We start from the raw sequence: 20,867 nt of genomic DNA on the forward strand, positions 1-20,867 counted from the left end.
GAAATCTAGTCTGGATCGTACAAGCGCACGGTAAAGCCGTAGAAGGGTGCACTGGTCCGCACCCCAAGATGTAGAGGAGAGAGAGCGGAGAATATTCAAGCCTCTTGTGCATTTTGCACGGAGAGACGGATGTGATCCAGAAAGGTCAGCTTTTTATCAAATACGATCCCAAGAATTTTGTGTCCGCCGCTACTGTAATAGCATTTTGTTCAAGCCTTAATTCAGGTTCAGGATGAAGATTACGCTTGCGACAAAAGTGTACGCAAACGGTCTTCTGCGGCGAGAACCTGAATCCATTAGACAGGCCCACGAATTTAGGCGATCAATGGCTTTTTGCAGTTGTCTTTCAATAACCCTTATGTTGCATGACTGACAAAATATGCTAAAGTCATCAACATAGAGGTCACTGTTTACAGCTGGAGGGAGTTGTTCTGTGATTGAATTTACTTTGATGGCGAAAAGTACCACAAGGATCACTTAATACTGATCCTTGTGGTACTCCCTCCTCTTGGCTGAAGGAACGAGAGAGTGAGGATCCCACACGAACTTAGAAAGATCGATTGGCTAAAAAGTTTTTAATAAAATGGGGAGATGACCTCTAAGACCAAGGCTATGCAAATCTTTTAAGATGCCAAATCTCCAAGTTGTGTCATACGCTTTCTCCATGTCAAAGAATACAGACACCAAATGTTAACGTTTCAGGAAAGTATACCGGATCGATGTTTTCAGTCTAATAAGATGGTCCAGAGTGGACCGGTTCCTTCGGAAGCCGCACTAGATGTTGGAGAGAAGGTCATTTGATTCTAAATACCATATTAAACGAAAATTAACCATTCTCTCCAGGATTTTACACAGACAGCTAGTCAGAGCAACAGGACGATAATTAGTAGTGACTCTTGGATCCTTTCCTGGCTTAGCAAAGGCAAGAACGATTGCCTTGAGTCAGGAATCCGGAAACTGTCCTTCAATAAAGATTCTGTTATATAGAAGGAGCAGATGATCCATAGATTTTGGTGAAAGTTGCTTAATCATTTCAAAATGGATGCTATTTGGTCCAACAGCACTTGCCTTGGAAAGAATGAGAGCTCTTTTCAATTCTTGTATAGTGAATGACCTGTTGTAGAGATAAACGCTCTCAGACTTAAAATTAAGTGCCTGTTTTTCGATTTTATGTTTCAGGACCAGGAACTCTGGGGAATACGAAGATGTTGCAGAGATGTTAGAGAATGTTTCCCCAAGAGAATTGGCTATTGCAGTTGGATCTGCAATAGTGCATCTACAATAGTATCTGCAATAGTATAATCTAGGATTGAAGTAGTGTGGGATGTATATTTTCCCTTCATTTTCCGGATTTTATCCCAGACCAACTTAGTACTAGTGGACTGAGTAATTGATGAAGTAAAACGGATCCACGATTCCTTTTGACTCTGACGGCGGATGTAGCGTGCTTTGGCTGGTGCGCGTTTAAAGGTTATAAGGTTGGTCGTGGTAGGATATCGGCGGAATGTCCCCCACGCTTTGTTTTGAGCCTTTTTTGCTGTTGTGCATTGTAAATTCCACCATGGTTTGGGAAATGGTGGAAACCGGGCAGATATTTTTGCGATGGCATTTGCTTGGACGATATTTTCTGTGATGTACATTACTGCATCATTGATAGGCTCCTGACTGACGGTACTGAGGTCCAAATTTGCCTGATATTGGAAGGCAGTTCAGTCAGCCTGATCAGTCTTCCACTGTGGTAAGCTGAAAGGAAGACACGGTCTCCCACTGTGTAATGAGGTTATCACTAGGAAGTGATCACTTCCGTATGGGTTCTCCTCCCAAGTGAGTGAAGGGAGTAGAGAAGGGGAGCAGATAGAGAGATCAATGGCAGAAAACGTACGGGTACGCATGTGGAAGAAGGTGTTTGTGCCAATATTTAGAAGGGAAAGGTCATTGTCATTTAGCATACGCTCTATGACTCGTCCCCTCTATTGATGCTAGCCCCACAGGGTGTTATGTCCATTAAAATCCGCGAGAAGTAAGAAAGGGGGAGGCAACTGCGTTACAAGATCATCAAGGTCTTCCTCGGAGATGTCAGTCCCAGGTGGCATATCAATAGAGCAGACGGTTAATAAAAATCCCACTGTAAGGCGAATTGCAAGAGCCTCGATGCTGGTTGTAACTAGCAAGCGCTGAACTGGGGTCTGGTTGCCCACAAGGACAGCCACTCCTCCATGAGCAGGACCATCCGCAATTCTGTCCTTACAAAAAATTGTGATGTTATGCATGGTGGGATCATCATTTGCCTTTAGATAAGTCTCCTGCAAGAAAAAGCAAACTGGCTCATGCTTTTGCAGGAGGGCCTTGATGTGATCAGTATTTCGCTGGAATCCACGAAAATCCATTGTAGGAATTTAGCTATTATTTTGGCTTGGTGGGTCCCATCAGGCAGCTTCCGAGGTGCTGAGGGCTTACTTTTGTCAATCTTGGATTTATCTTTTTTGGGGAAGAATGGACGCTGTCCCGTGTCCATTTCTTCCTCCGCAAAGAGTTCCAAGACTGATTCATCCGGTACCTCCTTGTCCTCTACATCCATTGTTTCTGTTATTACTGGTGGCTCTTTACCACTTGGTTTTGGTAGTGGTGGAGCACTAGGAGGTACGGGTATAGGTGTGGCAGCTGACTTTTTTTTTTTTTTTTTTTGGTGGGCTTTTGTGAATTAAATAAACAGAGTGCAATCGGAGTGAATGACTCTCTTGGTGGTACAATCATCTCAGTTTGCGTACCGATAGTGCACTTCGCAGAAACCTTCTGGGCATATGAAGGCTTCCCGCTATTTATTGGTTGTATGCGTTTTCTAGCCTCTGGGTAGGAGATATTCAGCTCTGTTTTTAGTTTTTGGATCTATTTTTCATCCTTCCACCGCTGGCATGCTGTGGAGTAGGCAGGGTGCTCTCCTTGGCAATTTATACAGATCGGTTTGGAAGCTGGACATTCCTTGCTCTCGTGGTCTTTCGCACCACATCGAGCACAGGCAGGGTTACCACGACAAGCCGTTTGTGAGTGGCCGTATTTTTGGCATTTAAAACACCTCAGTGGGTTTGGAACATAAATCCTCACTGGGCAGTTTAAGTACCCCTGCCTTGATGGAACTTGGAGGCCGTGGGGTGTTAAATGTTAGGATGAGAACTCCGGTAGGGACGAGATTCCCATCCTTCCGCATTGATATTCTTTTGACAGCCGTTCTTTCAATTCAGAGCAGATCTCTTCTTCAGAGACATGAAGGTCCCACTCTGAAATGACACCTCGTAAAGAGTTCAAAGTTTTGTGGGGGGGTTACAGTGATAGGTATTCCTCCTATTGATGTGGCTTTCAGGATTTTTTCCGCCTGTTTCATAGTTGTAGCTTCGACCAAAAGGTCGCCAGAACGCAGTCGTTTTACAGATTTAGGTGATCCTGCCAACCCTTCTAATCCTTTTTGGATAAAGAAGGGTGACATCTTTCCAATTGACTGCTCTCCGGTGGAATGGAGAATGAGGAAAAGCGGTGTTACTGATGGTGTTTTATCCTCAGTTCTGGCTCTTTTGACAGAGGTGTTGTCTGTGTTATCGTCTCGATTAGGTAGGGGCCTTGTTATGGCCCCAGAAGAAATAGAATTTAAATTACTGATATGAGTAAGATAAAAATTTCCGATGCCCTAAGTACCTCATCCACCACGGAGCCCTACAAGGGGACTCGTGAACTAGCAGGTACTGCGTACACGAATGGGACGCCAAGTTCGCTTAGGAGCACCATACCCACGTTTCCAATAAGCCTTGATCCCGTCCCAGGACCAAAGGGAGGGAGACTTATTGGAACGCAGCTGATCCTAGCAGTAAGAACCACCCGCCGATTGATCCCAGTCGGGCCGGTCAGGGACCATCCGTCTTGTCGAAGCAGGGGCCAAAGTGGTGTATTAAGGCTGGGCCCCTCAACCACCAGGATCCCCCTTTCCGAATTCCACGGGTCGCGGCGCACGGCTGCACACGCCGGATTCCAACGATGTAACCCTGGAACCAAGGTATCAACCAAGGCAAGGCGTTAGATCTCAGTGATGCTAATCTGGAAAACCAGCAGCATCACTGGGAGGTCCCCCTCACCACGTACAGGTGCCCACGTCGAGGGGGCCGTTACAGAGGATTTGCTACCCTTCTCAAAGAAAAGGTTCCGGACGTACGCACTGTTCATTGTGTTTCACACAGACACCATCTTGTAGCAAAGAAACTCAGTGGTAAACTGCATGAATGATGCTATAAAAGTGTGTATCAGGTCAATTAATAAGATCAAAGCACATCCACTTAATTCATGTATGTTTGCCACGTTATGTAAAAAAAAAAAAATAAATAAAAAATAATAATGAAACGTTCAACCAATTATTTTTGCATACCGAAGTAAGGTGGCTGTCAAGAGGTGATGTTTGCAAAGACTTGTCGATTTGTATGACTCAACTGTGGATCTTCTTACAAGCATAGATCCATCACTATGTGACGAGTTGAAAAAGTGTAAGAACCATCTGTTCCATTTGGCAGATCTGTATTCAAAATTTAATGAAATACAGAACCAACTTCAAGGTAAAGATATTACCATCATTTAAGCCCGCACAATTCTATTAGGGTTCCAAGTCAAGATAGGCCTATATAGATCTTCATTGGCACGCAGAGATTTTCAGTATTTCTCAAACTTAAAACAATTGGAAGGAAGAGATAAAATAATTTTCAGATAATCATTTGGAGATATACATAGAGCATCTTGAAAAATTAAGTGAAGACTTTAAATACTTTTCAAGGACCTGGAGGAAATGAATGTACCTGATTGGATGATTACGCCATTTGATATAAATATAGAAAATGGAGTTGAACAAGGTTACTTAAACACGAATTCATTGATATGTATGTTGATATAGATGCTAAATCTTTATTTAATAATAAAAGTATCAGCGATTATTGGAAAAATATAAACGTTACAACAAAATATCCCAAACTTTCTGCAGCCGTTGAACCATTTTTACTTGTGTTTCGGAGCACTTACATGGTCGAAGCCGGTTTTAGTCACATAAATGGCATTTCAACAAAAGAGAGGAACCGACTAAACTTGGAAGAGCGTGGTCAGTTAAAATTAACCCTCAAACCCAATATTAAAGAGCTTATTAAACCATCAACCACATCCTTCGCATTAATGAAGTTCAATAAATATATTTAATATGATATATAAAATTCAATAAAGAATATGTTAATTTATCTTTAATGTTATGTTTTTACAGAGGAATTCAGAAAAAAAGGAATAATTTTTTTAAAAAATAAAGAGTTAAAAAAAAACTGCAAAAGTAAATATTTAAATTAAAATAAGTAAAAAATATTTGAAATATTTTAATTTTAAATGATATGTACATCACATCAGACACCATCTAGAGCTTCAATATATGTTTCCCACACTTTTCGATATAAATTAAGAAACATATACTCTTCACTGCGATTAAACTTAGAAACAGACCTTAAAACAGACCTCGACTATAGTCATTAGGTAAAATCTATTCTACATAAACTGTCCTTAATATGTTAGTTCATGATATTGCCTCAAGTTTTGCATCTATAAAGTTATATATCATTCGAAAAGTCTCAAGCAGGAATCTGTTGTATGATATTAACCAGAATTTAATTAATTAATTTTTAAACACGAAATTAAGAAATTGATGGCTTTGCCTATATGACTAAGTTATTGTAAATCAGGATATAATAATGATAACCCCAAGGGCTCACATTTTGTGAGTACACGTGTATAGGCTTGGCACAACCAGGGCCGCCGCAAGTGGGTAGGCGAGATAAGCGTCGCTTACGGACGGCAGTTCAGGAGGGCGCCAAAAAAAAATTGACATATACAAGTGGGACCTCTGTTTAACGAACTTCTTTATATAGAAATTTTCTATTTAGCGATTCTTTTTAAATTCCCCTGGGAAATTACATTTATAATAGTTTCAGTAGAACGAAGAAAATTTCCATATAACGATGGATTACGAGAGACTACTGGGAATCAATTGTTCGCACCTCTGGCCTTCAAGGCAATTGAGTCAATGGTGTTTTACTAGGAAACACTCGTTGTTTTCTAGAAATACTCAAAACTAATAAATATGTGCGATAGTGTAACTGTGTCCCATAGTAAAGAATGGGAAACTGTTGACCTATTGAATATTAATTTCTAGAAATATCTCGATGAAGTGCTGCTAAGCACGAATAAAGAGCCAAAGGGATTACCATTCTGCAACTTAGTGTTACTCTTAAAACTTAACCAAACGCCTGTATTCTACAGGCGTTTGGTTACAGTTCCTGTTTGATTCCTGTGTCACAGTAGCTAATCAAATTGGTCAGAGAGGATCTCCCACTTAACAAACCCATGCTGTTATTCGGTATAATATTCTTTTCAAGTTGATCCTGCAATGCTTCTTTGGCCCCTGACTCCATTATTTTCTCTGGAACAGAAGCCAAGCTTACAAGTCTATAAGTGCTCACTTCGCCCTTTGATCACTTAGTTATTAGCGCCCTACATTCTAACTCTTGCATCGATAATCTTGGTATATCACCTCCTATCGTTCCAAACACATTCCGCGAAATCCATCCCATGGTCCTCCAACACAAGGACTTTAAAATAATTCTAAAAAATATTAATACACTGAAGACTCCGGGTCCTGAACTATATTTCTTCAATTCTCAAAACCAGAGTTTGTTTCTTTGACAGTGATAAACATGAAATGAGCTTTCTCCTATTTTAGGTTGCCTTTTTCACTTATTTATTCCATTGGTGTTTTTGCTTCTCGCATGGAAACTTGCTCACATCAAACGAGTTCTTAAAGAGGATGTCAAATCCCTCCTTTCAGTTATTGTCCCACTGCATTTACCTCTACTCTTTCCAAAGTAATTGAGAAATCCACAACTAGCTTTTATACTACAGTATCTTGAAACTGATCGATGAAAGCTAAAAAGTATTCAATCAATCTCGATCCACTGGTGGTAAAATTTGATTATGTTACTCATTTTTGAACAAAATCGATGGAAAACTTCTGTAAACTCAAACGATTAGTCTTAATTTCATTTCCATGCCTTTTGATAATGTTTGACAGAATAGATTAAGAGCAGCTGCAGGCAGAGATTCTGCACCGCTATTGGAATTTGAGCAGCCTGGAAAGAAATGTATCGGAGATTACAAGGACTGTCAAGGGTCATCGTGGAACAAGCAAATACATGGGCTGTCTATGTCTTAGAATTACTAAGAATAAAAAAACAGGTGCATAGAAATTTGGGAAGATTCACCAAATCATTCTGAAAAAAGCCAAATTAACATCTCCATGAATGGATTATCGTGAAAATTCATTGATATTTTAATGTTGAGAACCTTAAAGGGATTGTGCAATTATTCCGGTCTGAGAGGTCACAACGGTTGGGATTCAGGTTCACTATATTCGCCATTGAGTCAGCTTTCGATGATTGTGCCCTACCTCTGCAGGCGGTGTGAAGTTGAGATCCTGTCCGAGTGGGTCGCTATACAACACTTGAATACGGCTTCTTACGTTGAAATATCCAGCAAGACTAGAAAAGTTTTGCTTCAAAGAATTCAAGCATCTGCCCTGCCTAACAGCCAATTCTCGGATCTCAATCACGACACGCACCTGTCGGATGAACAGGAAAGGCATGTTCATCGGCACAACAGTCTGCCGCATCACTCCAGAAACTGAGGGCATTTTTTTTTCAATTCTCCCCCCCCCCCGTGTCTGTCACTTTTAAACATGTTGTTTATCAATGTCACGTCGTTTCGAAGCAGTGATGGAGCTTACCAAGGAACAATGCGCCATTAGTCACGGTCCTAATACAGTGGTCAAGCAGTGCATATTTATTGTTGAAAATACACCAATCAATCACGACAATTCTATGAACAGACCAGGGGCTGATTGGCGAATTTAGCCCTGGTTTACTGTAGGCGTCGAAGAATTAAAGACAAGACTCAGAATAAGAGAATTGTGCTTTATTTTAAAAAATTACTACAAATGTTATTATTTAAATGAATTATTAAAATCGTTCAGTTTTAAATACAAAAAAGCTGCAGACTTCTGAATAATAATTTAACAACAATTTTATTTTTTATAATACATTATTACAATTAATATATTTTAAAATTAATAATCAATAATTTAATTTAAAAAATAATGAAAAACAAACGGCAGTCGTGATATTTCAATATAGGCGCCAAAAGAAGTTATATTAATGCTGCAGACATGTCCTTATGCTGGAGTCTCCCCCACGGTTCTCTTCTTTCATCTACTGTTTTCCTCCTGTACGAGTATGTTAATGATCTTCCTCCATTATCTGGAAATCCTATCGATAGTTTTGCTGATGACAGTACATTAAATTCCACACTTTTCAGTTCAACAAATCCAACTCCGCACAAACGGCTACAACCACTAGAATAACCACCACCAGCTTCCAAAATGCTGACCTCCAGATAATGCTCCAAAAAAAAAAAAAAATGTCCACCTCAATCCTTCTAAAACCTAATCCTTATTTCTCGCAAAAGAAGAGTCTGCTGCTCCCATGCTCATCTCTTCAGGAATGCTCAGATTCCTGGACAAGATCACATTTTTATTGGGGATAAACCCTGACTTTTCAACCTTTCTTAGCATAAGCATATCACTTATTGCATCGAAAAAAAACTAGGCTCTCTTTCGCACTGGGAGTTACGTTTCTGCTGAACTTTGGCTTGGAATGGACAAGAACGTCGTCCGGTTATTATTATTTTATTATTAGCCGTATGGAGCAAGGAAACCTGAGGCTTTTGCTGCCCCAGCCAAAAAGAGAATTTCGGAGTTACCCTGAGAGAGAAAGAGAGAGAGAGAGAGAGAGAGAGAGAGAGAGAGAGAGAGAGAATCACCAAAAAAGAGAATGATGATATCCAGCTCAGGACCCTGGGTGTGCCAAGCCCATACTCGCCTGATGTGAGTCCCTGGGATTCATCACACTCATCGATAATATTAAAGCACCTACATGTATTTCGATTATTAAAAATAAGGATATTTTATTAACGAGCGGTTTTTTTTTCCGTAAAATTTTCCTATTCCAAGAAGCTGTTTTCAACATGTTGACTCTACAATTAGTCCTACTATGGAATATTGTCCCCGAAACCTAACTATTCAAAAGGGATTTAGGTGCATTACCGATCCTTCACTCATTACCACACTGTTAATCCCAAACTCAGTCCATTCCCTATCATACAGACGTTTATTACACAGTTTCTGATTAATGTCTTTTCCAGCTAATTCGATTTCTACCAGCACCGTTCTTCTCAATTAGCATCTTTAATTCCGCCTCTTTCTGCCGAAACAGTCCGAACACGTGCATCAATTAGTCAACATCCATTCACAGTTCAGCTGCAAACTCACCAAACTAACTTATCCCTCTTCCTCATTTATCCTTTCTACTTTTGTTGATTGGAACAGCCTTCCTTCTTTAATATTTCCTGTGAATTACTACAGTCTTCAGAAACTCATATCGAACGCCAATAAATATCGTCTTAACCCAATACAGGGAAAAGCATTTATGATTATTTAAAAATTTTGTTTAAAAAAAAAATAATGATTCGTAGAATACAGCCGTTGGGGATGCAGAATAATACTGAATTTCCTACATGGAACCATTAATATGCATAGTGATTCAGATCATAATGCAGATCCATTAATATTAATGGAGAGAGTCGGAGAGATTAAAAATGCCCTATATTTTAATACAATAATTAGTTTCCCAGCGCCATTTTAATTTTTTATCCTAAATATTTGGCCTAATTAATGATATCCGATCTACCCTCATCTAGACCCTTTTAAGTAGGATTCAAAAGATATCGTCCCCTCGGAAATGTCAGTAGATCATTTAATCGGAAAAAAAAAAAAAAGAAATGCAACGAACTTCGGATGCTTCATTATATGTATGGTTTATCCTTCTTAAAAACTATGCTAATAACTTGGATTTAGATCGAGCAATATCAGCAATCGAAAAACAACCTCCTTATATCAGAGAAACTATGTTTGTTCACTTCCTTTATCTTGACCTAGATTAGAACAGAGATTCAGTGTCAACACTGCATGTTGTTATGCCACTTACCATAATTGTTTTCCTCCAAGGGTTGCGATGTGTATTAGTTTTGATGACCTATACTGAAACGAGCAGGTTTCAGAAGTGCATTAATCCCGTCTTCAACTGCATATCTTTTGTTTCTAAGGAACCAGATCAGACAACTGTAGGCAATCTAGTCCTTTCATCAACATGCCTCCGAGGAAGGGTGGAATCCTTTGTATCGATTACATTTCAAGGTCATCTTTTTATTTCTGGATATTAGAGGCTGTGTAGTGACTCGCACAACTGTAATCAAGAATAATCAGCAACAATCTCGACACATATTACATCTGTAGTGTGAACAGGGTTCAAAATGGACCGAATGCATCTGAAAGACATTCCTATTCATCACATGCATTTGTAATACGGCATTTACGTACTTGATTATTAAAAGTAAGATATGTTATTAACAAGCGTTTCATTTCTTAGTGTTCCATATCTACCTCTGTGAATATACGTTTCTTTTTAGCGTAAATAACAGGAGCTAACATTTTTTTGCCACTAGTTGTGGTTTCGTTGGTCATGATACCTATAAATTTAAAGCTTCCTCTTCACCACATCACAGGTGGTTCCGAATAAATATCTATTGAGAAAATGTCGATATTCGTCATCTCCGATACTTCCTAACCAAAGTCAAACGTCCATTTCATCGGTCGAAACCAGGTCCTAGTGATGCCAGTGGAAAATATTTTTAGAGAACAGAACTATTCCGAGAAAATGCGTGAAAAAAAACTCTCAAAGATACAGTCGAGCCTTCGAAATCTGGAATTCATTATCGAGCACCAAACATTTCCCGGTTACGTTTAGAAAAAATAGGCGAATCCGGGAAACCATCCGAAAATCGTTCGTCAGAGCTGATTGTGCAGGGTGCAGATTTCACCGATTATCCGGGGTAAGTGGGAAATAAATTTGCCTGGATAGTCGAAACTCCAAATAATCAGAAAATGAGAAAAATAATCTCGTAAATATGACAAAAACCATATTTATACACTAGTCTGCAAAACTTAAGGACCAACACTATTACTAAAGGTTACAACACAAAATCTTTACTTAAGGTACTCTTTACTGATGAGAGTAGATTAAGTCTCAGCAGTGATTCTGGACGTCAGCTAATCTAGCGAGAGGTTGGCACACGGTATCACCTCGCAAACATCACTGAAAGGGATCGATATGGCTGTCGAGGTGTTCTCGTCTGGGGAGGCATTATCTTGGATGAACGTACACAACTCCAGATACTGTAAGGCGTACCGTAACCGGTGCACTCTACTGTACTGAGATAATCCTTCCCCATGCGCGTCTGTTCCGAGGTACCATTGGCCCCAAGTTCCTGTTTATGGATAACGCCACACCCCCATCGCACTGCAGCTGTTGATATGCTTTTGGAAAGTGAGGACGTTGTTCGTATGGATTGGCCTGCCCGTTACACGATCTAAATCCCATCGAACACATATGGGACGCTTTGGGGAGACGCCTAGCGGCACATTCACACTCACCAGAAAATGTTCACCAGCTGAAGATGGCTGGTGAACATTTTCACCTGACAGAGGAATGGACGATGTTACTGCAAGAACTTAACAACATTGTTCTAAGTATGGACAGGCGGTGCAAAGCCTGCATCGACACTAGGGCTGAGCATATCTCCTACTAAGGACCACCTCTTCCCTTTGTTCCATCTTTGGCAGTGATGCATCTGGTATCACGGCAGCCATTTTTGAATAAAGTCCCTCTGTACCGTCTTGTTTCCGTTGTTGTTTCCTTCATCATTTCTGTACCTCACGAAGTTCCTTTGGTATGCTTTTCCCATATCCAGGCCACTCCTTTGAGAAGCTACAGGTGAAAACCTGACTGGTCCTTAAATTTTGCACACCAGTATAAAAGTAAAAGTGGTAGTGATCGTTGTTCTGCAGCATGGGCCGGTTTGACATAAAATTTAATAGAAAATTTTTTTTTTTTTAAAGAAAAACATGGTTTGGTTTCTTTTTCCTTGGTTGGCCTTCCTGCCAACGATAATTTATTTGTATATCTGAAACGTGGATGAATCAGACTGAGGAAGTCCTAGCGGTGGCAACTGCTGTAGGTTGGTTCCATGTTTTCTTCTAGGGTCCCACGAAGTGGTAGTGGTGCCATCTTCTGTAGGCCCTTGCTCTTCTTCTCTGTCAGCCACGGGTGCAGCTATGTTTCCTCTTTTGAGGGGATTATCACTGATGCGGGTAATCTGTATATCATATCCCTCCCATCCCTAGTTCATGAGATCATTGATGAAATCTCAAAATGGCTTACAAACCAACTCCATGCATCGGCCACGATAGGTGTCTGTGGAGACTAATCTTTCTTCACAACTGAATCATCTGAAAATTTGCCTCATACGTAAACTAGTGAGTTTTAGGAGCCCATCTGGCCACATCTCAACCGAGAAGAGGACAGAACGAACTTTACCTCGTTTTCTATTCAGCAATTATATCTGTACTATCTCAGTCATCTGCGCATATAGCACAGTGGTTATAACCACAGTCCTCCCCCACCGGGTAGAAAACGCTCGAGTTCGAATCCCGTCAATAACCCGAGGAACTTATATGGGCTTCTTTTTATTTATTTATTTTTTTTTTTTTTCGCTCCATGGCTGACTTAGTCGATCTCAGGCGTGGACAGTAAGATTTATCCCCCCCCCCCTTCACCTTCGGAAATATGAATTATTCATCCAGCAAAACAGACAAACATGGTGGCCCTAAAATGACATTTTTTGTACTATTCCAGCCCATTATGTCCTACTCACCACATTATGATCCTATTGTTTTCCTAGTTTACAGATGCTGGCGTGCAATTTAATTCAGCAGTGGCAAAACAAAACAAAAAAAAAAAACTGTTTGTAGGCCTACATACCTTAAAATCAGATGTTATGTTGCTGAATCAATAATCCCCTGGTATGTGTTGGAACACACTGATGCAGGACTTTCACTGTCTCCTTACAACGTGTTTTAACTTTGCAGCACATACTGTTGCTTCGAAGTCCGTAACCATCTTGGAGAGACCAAAGGCATGGTGGTTATCCGAACTTACCAGTATGTTTAAGCGTCAGCAAACACTACTCTAAAAATGGAAATCGTCCGACAATATTCTAGACAGGATTGCTTTACTAACGACCAGAGCAATCTTCAACAAAGCAAAATCTCAATAAATAAGATGTTAGCTCCATGCCACCCTTGACAAAGCTATCTTTCACTGAGGCAAATCAGGAATTCCCACGAATCACTAAATCGTGAAGACTGGCTTCGACACATTTCAAGCTTCGGGGCAAAATTAAATCATACGCTTCGACTGCTGGAAACTTTTATCACCAAGGCATCCATCCTGTTATCTATGCAAGTGACACAGCAACAGCTGATTGTAGCAATCAATTTGTTCTCGCTGTCAGCAACTGTTGGTTCAGATAATATACCGGAGTTGACTCTAAAATGTGAGTCCATATATACTTAATATACTGGTTCACATCTATAATGAAATACTAGCTCAACACTATTTCTCTCCAGAATAGAATGTTAATCTATCTTTTCTCGAAATTTCTGCAGTAACCCTGTTAACTCACTTTAGAGCAATATCAAAAGGCATCCTGTCTTCTCAAACTATTAGGAAAAAACCTTGCTACCGATCTTAACTTCTGTTTTTTGTTTTGTTTTTTTTTTTGTATCATATCATATCAGAAACACATTACTCCATAAAAAATAAATCATCTGGTTGACCTGCTATCTACAGCATCAAAAATTCTTTTTGAGCCCAACGATGAAATGGCTATTACATATCTAGACTTTTACGCTGCATTTGATAGTGTTAACGTCGATGGTTACATGGTTTAAGGCAACATGTTACATTTCCTCAAGGCCTCCTCAAAGTTAGGATCCTACAGTTTAACATAAGTGGTCCATCGTTCACCGATCTGTTGACATGGCGTTCCACGGGGTCATCTCTGGGCTGTTGTTTTCAGCACTTTTACATTCCTTTGTCCGATGTAGTCGTCAACTGTTATGCTATTCTGATAATTTAAAAATAATTATCCAGAATAAATCTACTGACTGTAAGTAACCCGCTACAGCACGTCTCAATGACACCCTGGGCTTCGACGCTGAAAAAACCAGGCCAGTTTGCCATCAAGATAAACCCTGATTTGTCTGGAATGTTTAGTTATCTTTTCCCGAAATTTCTGCAATAAATCTGCACGGATAATCCTCTTCTTAAAGCCAACACCATCACAGATTGTGCCAATGATCAGCGGAACGCAAATTCCAATAGTGAACACGCATACGGAGTGTGAATACCCTTTTACAGAAAACTCAGGTTCCACCGTCACATTGAACCAATGCAACTGAAAATGCTCGCGATATTCTCCTATATTGTCAGTTGACTGTTCTAATAACGATGGAAACTCCACTTTTATTAGGTACTGTCAATGTGTACCACTGTGCTATTGTCAAAACTACATAAATATCTTTTTATGTATTTATGCGTATTATGTATTTTATGTTCTTTATAATGTATTGTTTTTTCTTCTAGTTATAGTTAATATATTAAATATTCTGAGAAAAAAAAAATCATGAAAATACAGTTATTCTGAAAACAAAAAAAACATTGTTACTGCAAAATTTAGTTATGTTTAAGCATCCACACTACCTGTCCGAATAAAGTGAGCTCTTAAGAAACATAAGCAATCAATGGCATGATCGTTTAAAATGGATCTAATTTTGGTACATACAGTATTTGATTAGCGGCAGGAAACGCCCTTTCGGATTCTATTCTGGTACTGAGATAATCGTAGACGATCTCAGTCCATATTTTCTAGGCTTCGAACTTTTTTAGCAAAAATAGTTAAAAGTATTTCATTAATTTCCGTCTCAAGTTCATCTTTTAAAATCTCATTGGAGTCAGGCAATTTCTTATTTAGGAAAGAATTTGCGGAACACTGATGTTCTGTTCCATGTTGGTCTTCCATCGTTGAATTATGTTCATCATTTTCTGAAGGAAAAAGATGTTTTATTAAGCGAAGTACAATTTTCACTATAGTGTCTTGACTGAGTCTGGGAGAGAGCAAAGAGTGGGGATAAGGAATAAAGAAGAGAGCAAAGAGTGCAGTTAAGGAATTCTTCACATATAAAATGCAAAGAACAGAAGGACAAATCAGATTGGACCCTTATGTAATGGACTTGGTATAGTATTAGATACCATAGCTGAAGTTGCAGATGAACTCAACAGTTACTTTGCATCGATATTTACATAAAAAGGAACCCTTTGTGTCAATAGGATATTACGGAAGTGAAGTTGAAAAAAATGTAATTAATGATGTTGAAATTTCAAATGATTATTTAATGAGAACTTTCGCGCCTACAGACGAGTAAGGCTCCTGTGGTTGATGGCATATACCCTATAATCTTAAACGAGGCGGAAAATTAGTGCATTGAACCATTAAGGCTATTTATAAGATCATCACTGGACTCGGGAGAGATTCCGTTGGATTTGTGTAAATTGGAACATAAAGGCGGTTCTAGGAGTGTAACGGGAAATTACCGACCGGCCAGTCTAACTTCAGTAGTAGGGAAAATCATGGAGGCAATGATCAAGAGTGGAATTCAGGATCACTTAGATGGAAATGGAATTCTGTGGGATACAGCATGGTTTTGTAAAGGGAAAATCATGTTTAATTAATCTGGTTAGCTATTTTGACAGGATCACTCAAGAGCTGGACTTTGGGAATAATTTCGACATTGTTTATGTGGATTTCAGCAAAGCATTTGACTCAGTCTCACATGACTGGTTATTTTATAAGTTGGAGCAGGCTGGAATCATAGGGAAAATCCGTAGATGGACAGCACGATGGCTTGAGGGCACCAGGCAGAAGGTTGTAATAAATGGTTATTCCTCAGATTGGGTTAATGTAAGTAGTGGGGTTCCCCAAGGTATTGGGGAACCCCATCAGTATTGGGACCACTATTGTTTTTGATTATCTTAAATGACATCTATGAAGGAATGGAGGGCGTGAGGTCTAAACTTGCAGGTGATGTAAAGATCAGTAGAGTAGTTAATGATCGCCGCGAAGCAGCGCTTCTTCAGAGTGACCTAGATGGTTGGAAAAGTGGCAGCTACGCTTTAATTCAGCAAAATGCAAGGTCTTAACACCTGGGGAACAGCAACCTCAAAAAGCAACCTCAGCAACCTGGGGAACAGCAACCTCAGCAACCTCATTTGGAGTTGAACTAAAGTCAGTAGTGGAGGAACGGGACTTGGGAATTACGATACGATCAGACATGAAGTTGTCCGAGAATTGTGGACAGGTTGCAATGTTGCATGGTGTCCTATCGATGATTTATCGAACATTTGCTAGTAGAGATAACGTCGTCATAATCACATAAAGGTGATTTTATAACCTTTATGTGATTAAATTATAAACAATTATTTTTTTTAAATTAGTACGGAAAAACCGGTATTTTTTTTGTATCAATACCGGAAAAAAATGACCGGTATCCCGGTATTGTAAGCCCTAGAAGCAAGTTAGAGACAATCCTTCTTACGGAGCATTTGGATCAGGAAAAAAAACCAAGGCAAAACTTGATGCCTTACTAGAAGAGAGAGAAACAAATGCCACGGCGTTCTCTCTCCTATTCCGACGCGTTGAGGATCCCAGCATCATCAACAACAGCAGCAGCAAAGAAACCAATCACAAAGAAACCGCTTCTACCAACGCCAAACATAGTGATATTCCGCCCAAAGAATACAGAAGAAACCTGTACTTGTGAAGACATAAAAAACAAGATAATGACCAACATGAGAGGACTTAAAGCAAACAAGAATTAAGGGAATTAGAAAGATGAGAAATGTGGGAGTGGTAATTGAAACAGAGTGAAAAAGAAGTGCAAAGCATCATTGAGATTCCCAAGACTGCAACCCTTGGACTAAAAGCCGAGCCATGTCCATAGTCATTTTTGACGTCAGCAAAGCAATCTCACCACAACACCTAGCAGAAGAAATATATCAGAGGAATTTGCGAAACATACTCCCTGACGCGGAGCCGCGCAATCCAGTAATGCCAAGATACTCCACTAAACCAGGGATGGCGCCAGTACAAACTGGATCGTGGAGCTCTCTCCGGCGGCATGGCAGGTGATAAAGAATCAAGCCAGGATCTACACAGAATGGGGAAGCCACCGCTTCCGGAAGCATGTGGCCGTGCCCAAATGCTTTAGGTGCTGATCTGCACGGTAGCACAGTGGTATCGTCACCGTTCTCCCCGCACAGGGTGGAAAAGGCCCTGGTTCGAATCCCGTCGATGACGCGAGTAATTTTAATGGGCTTTTTTTCACTCCGTGGCCGAGTTAGTCGGTCTCAGGCGTAGATAGCAAGTTTTTTCCCCTAAAATCTGGGATTTTTAGTCCAGCAAAACAGACAAATCGACCATAGAACTCACAATTAACAGACATAAGACACACAGCACGGCATATGAATATAATTATGCGGGTGGCCTAATACAATAGTTTTTTTTTTTTTTTTCCCCTTTAGGTGCTCCAAATACGGCCACACCTCCTACACATGCATGCAAATCACCCCACCTGCGGTCACTGCTCTGAGAAAGGGCATGATTACAATGCTTTCCCCAACAAAGCCAAGGAGCCAGATTGCATAAACTTCAAGTCGCTGAGAATAGATCACAACCATTCAATAAGGGATCCCAAGTGTCCAACCTAACTAAAAGCCAGAAGTTCACACCGAGGACCAATCAATTATGGGGACACATATTAAAAAGTTTAACATTACTATGATTAAGATCTTTCAACTAAATGCATAGAGGGCCAGAACAGTGGCCGACCAGATCCGTGTCAAAGCAGACGAAGAAAATGCTCTTATTATCATACTCCCGGAGCCGTATGTGCACGCAAAAAGTGTTAAGAGATATCCCCTAACCAACAAGATAATTCAGACGGATGTGGACACCCCCTGGACGGCTATCCTAATTAGGAACCAACATATCACTGCCACCAAAATTACACAACTTTGTATGGCTTTGGGTTGCCTGTGCCCACGTTATTACAGCCGTGGGCGCTTTTTACATTGTCGCACTATATGTTAGCCCGGAGAAAAGATCACTTTTGCAATTAATTACAACACCTCCTTGATGTACTACCGAATCAAAATATAATAATTGGTGCTGATGTAAACTGTCGCTCACCAGCCTGGTTTAGCACAACATCGGACAGGCGGGGTACCGGGAACCGCCAACTTCTTGAGGCGTTCCTCATTGGCTCTCAGATCTCCATCCTTAATCAGCCATACCAGCACCCGACCTTTTGCAGCACCCTTTGGGAGTCCACGATTGACGTCTCGCTTGCTACAGGAAGCATCGCACCGTTCGTGACCAACTGGAAGGTGCAAGACACATGGACAACATCAGATCACCGTGTTATAACCTTTCAAATTACCAGAACTCTAACAAGAACACCACCAATCAAGCAACTCCATAACAGATTTACCATAACTAAAGCAGACTGGGAGCTCTTCGGAAACTCGTTGACTGCAATGGTAGAAAAAAACCAACAGCTGCTGGACCAATGGAGTGATCTTGACTCATGCCAACGCAAGGTAACAGAAATTATTACAAGTGCCAGTGCAACCGCAATAAAAAGAAAAAAAAAACGCACTGCCTGGTGCAATTCCCTGGTAGACCCCTGAGATTCAGTAACTAAGGAGAAAAGTAATTAAAAGAAGGAAAGACTTCCAAAGAGCACGGAGGACCTGGCCGGCTGCAGAAGTTGAGGTGCTTAGGCAGCACTACAGAGATGCCAGGAATCGTTATACAGAGACTATCAAGAAAAGTAAAAAGAGATTATGGGAGGGCTTGGTCTCCACAACAGAAAACGCTGACCCCTGGGGGGTCAGCGTTTACAAAGTCACCATCAACAAACCCCCAGGGGCGAAGTTTTAACATCCACTTGGACACTGCAGGGTGTGCTCGCCACAACTTGGGAGCAATCCAGGAAAAATATTCTTGGCATTATTTTCAAAGATCCAGCTATACCGATCCAATAATAACAGCACCAATTGTGCCAAGAAAACCAGAATTATGACACATCGCAGATGGATACCCCTTTCTCACGGGAGGAGCTCCTTGTAGCCGACGGACAGATCAAAACCAAGAAATGTCCAGGCTTAGATTTGATCGAGCCGGAAATTGTTAAAAAGGTAGCTGAGTATGCACCGAACCATCTGCTGGAAGCAGGAAAATACCCCACTGAATGGAAGACAGCAAATATTAAGTTAATTTTGAAGAACCCAACCAAACAGCCAGAGAATCCAGACTCGTATAGACCCATTGCACTTCTGTCAGTGTTGAGTAAACTGTACGAAAGATTACTGCATAAAAGAATTTTCCAGCACTATGAAGCAGCAGGACTACCAGCGGCGAATCAATACGGGTTCAAACCACATTCCTCCACGATAGACGCACTGAAAATTTTGCTCATTGCAGCGAAGGAATGCAGCAGGAAATACTTCCTCCTGATCTCCATCGACTTCGCCGGGGTGTTTGACTCACTTTGGTGGCCGACGTCCTCGACAGGCTGAGGGGGGCCAGGGTGCCAACGGCTCTCCCCCGGAGATGGAATCACTACTATGTGACGCCGGTGCCAAAAAAAAGAACAACTCTAAAGACCCTTCAGACTTTCGGCCCATATCGATTAGTTGTTCGCTTTTAGAACTCTTTGAAAAAGCCATCCTCCTTTAATTCAACAGTGTTTTGCACACAGGCCACCCCCACCTCCATACCGCAGTACAAAGAAGATCCACTATTACTAATTTGTTGGAGACTCTCTTCAGAGTACAAGCTTTAAATGAAAAGGCCCAAATTGATATCATATTCCTTGATATTAAGGCAGTTTTGATAATGTTTCCTTATCTGCCCTTGAAAATATTTTGTCAGTTTACTTCCGCATTGAAGGTAACCTATTACAGATTATCAAGTCCATTTTGAAGCCAAGAAACCAAATTGTACAACATCAAGAATTCCGTGCAGAATACACCCTCACTTGGGGAATTCCTCAGGGAGGTGTTTTATCAGCTTTGCTTTTCGCGGCCGCTCTGGAACCTTTTCTATCGCGAATTATAGTTTTATTTCATATGCCGATGATATTAAGTATTTTGTTGTCTCTAGCGAACTCGCCCTTGTGTCCGACGTCAATTCCCATGCCAACGCTCAACTTCATGATCTGCATTTATACTTAGGTAAAATAGGTTTATGGCTAAACTCTGAAAAGTCAGCACAACTGACAATAACAAATAAGAAGATAAAGAATAGAATTGAGTTATCTATAAATGGAGCCCAAATTAAGAAAGTCTGCACTTACACTGACCTTGGATTGATTCACGTGGGATGAGGGCCTTACCTTTAAAAGGCACTTTCAGAACACCAGAACAAAAACTCTCGCTGCCATTTGGGCTGTAAGACAGGAGATAACTGGGATTCGGAATCAACAACTAGTGACCCAATACATCCAAAGATGTATTGTTCCTGTTTCCCTCTATGCCTCAATTATTTGGTCTTCTGCTCCAAATACCTATATTAGGAAGTTTCTCAGCGTGGAATACTGGGTGCTCCGGTGGTTGAATAGGATTGCCGGGAAGCCCTTTACGATTTCAAAATCCATACTGTATACAAACTTAAACGTA

Source organism: Mastigoproctus giganteus, chromosome 8 (assembly GCF_048544385.1).
Source record: "Mastigoproctus giganteus isolate SK-2022 chromosome 8, ASM4854438v1, whole genome shotgun sequence".
Taxonomy (NCBI): domain Eukaryota; kingdom Metazoa; phylum Arthropoda; class Arachnida; order Uropygi; family Thelyphonidae; genus Mastigoproctus; species Mastigoproctus giganteus.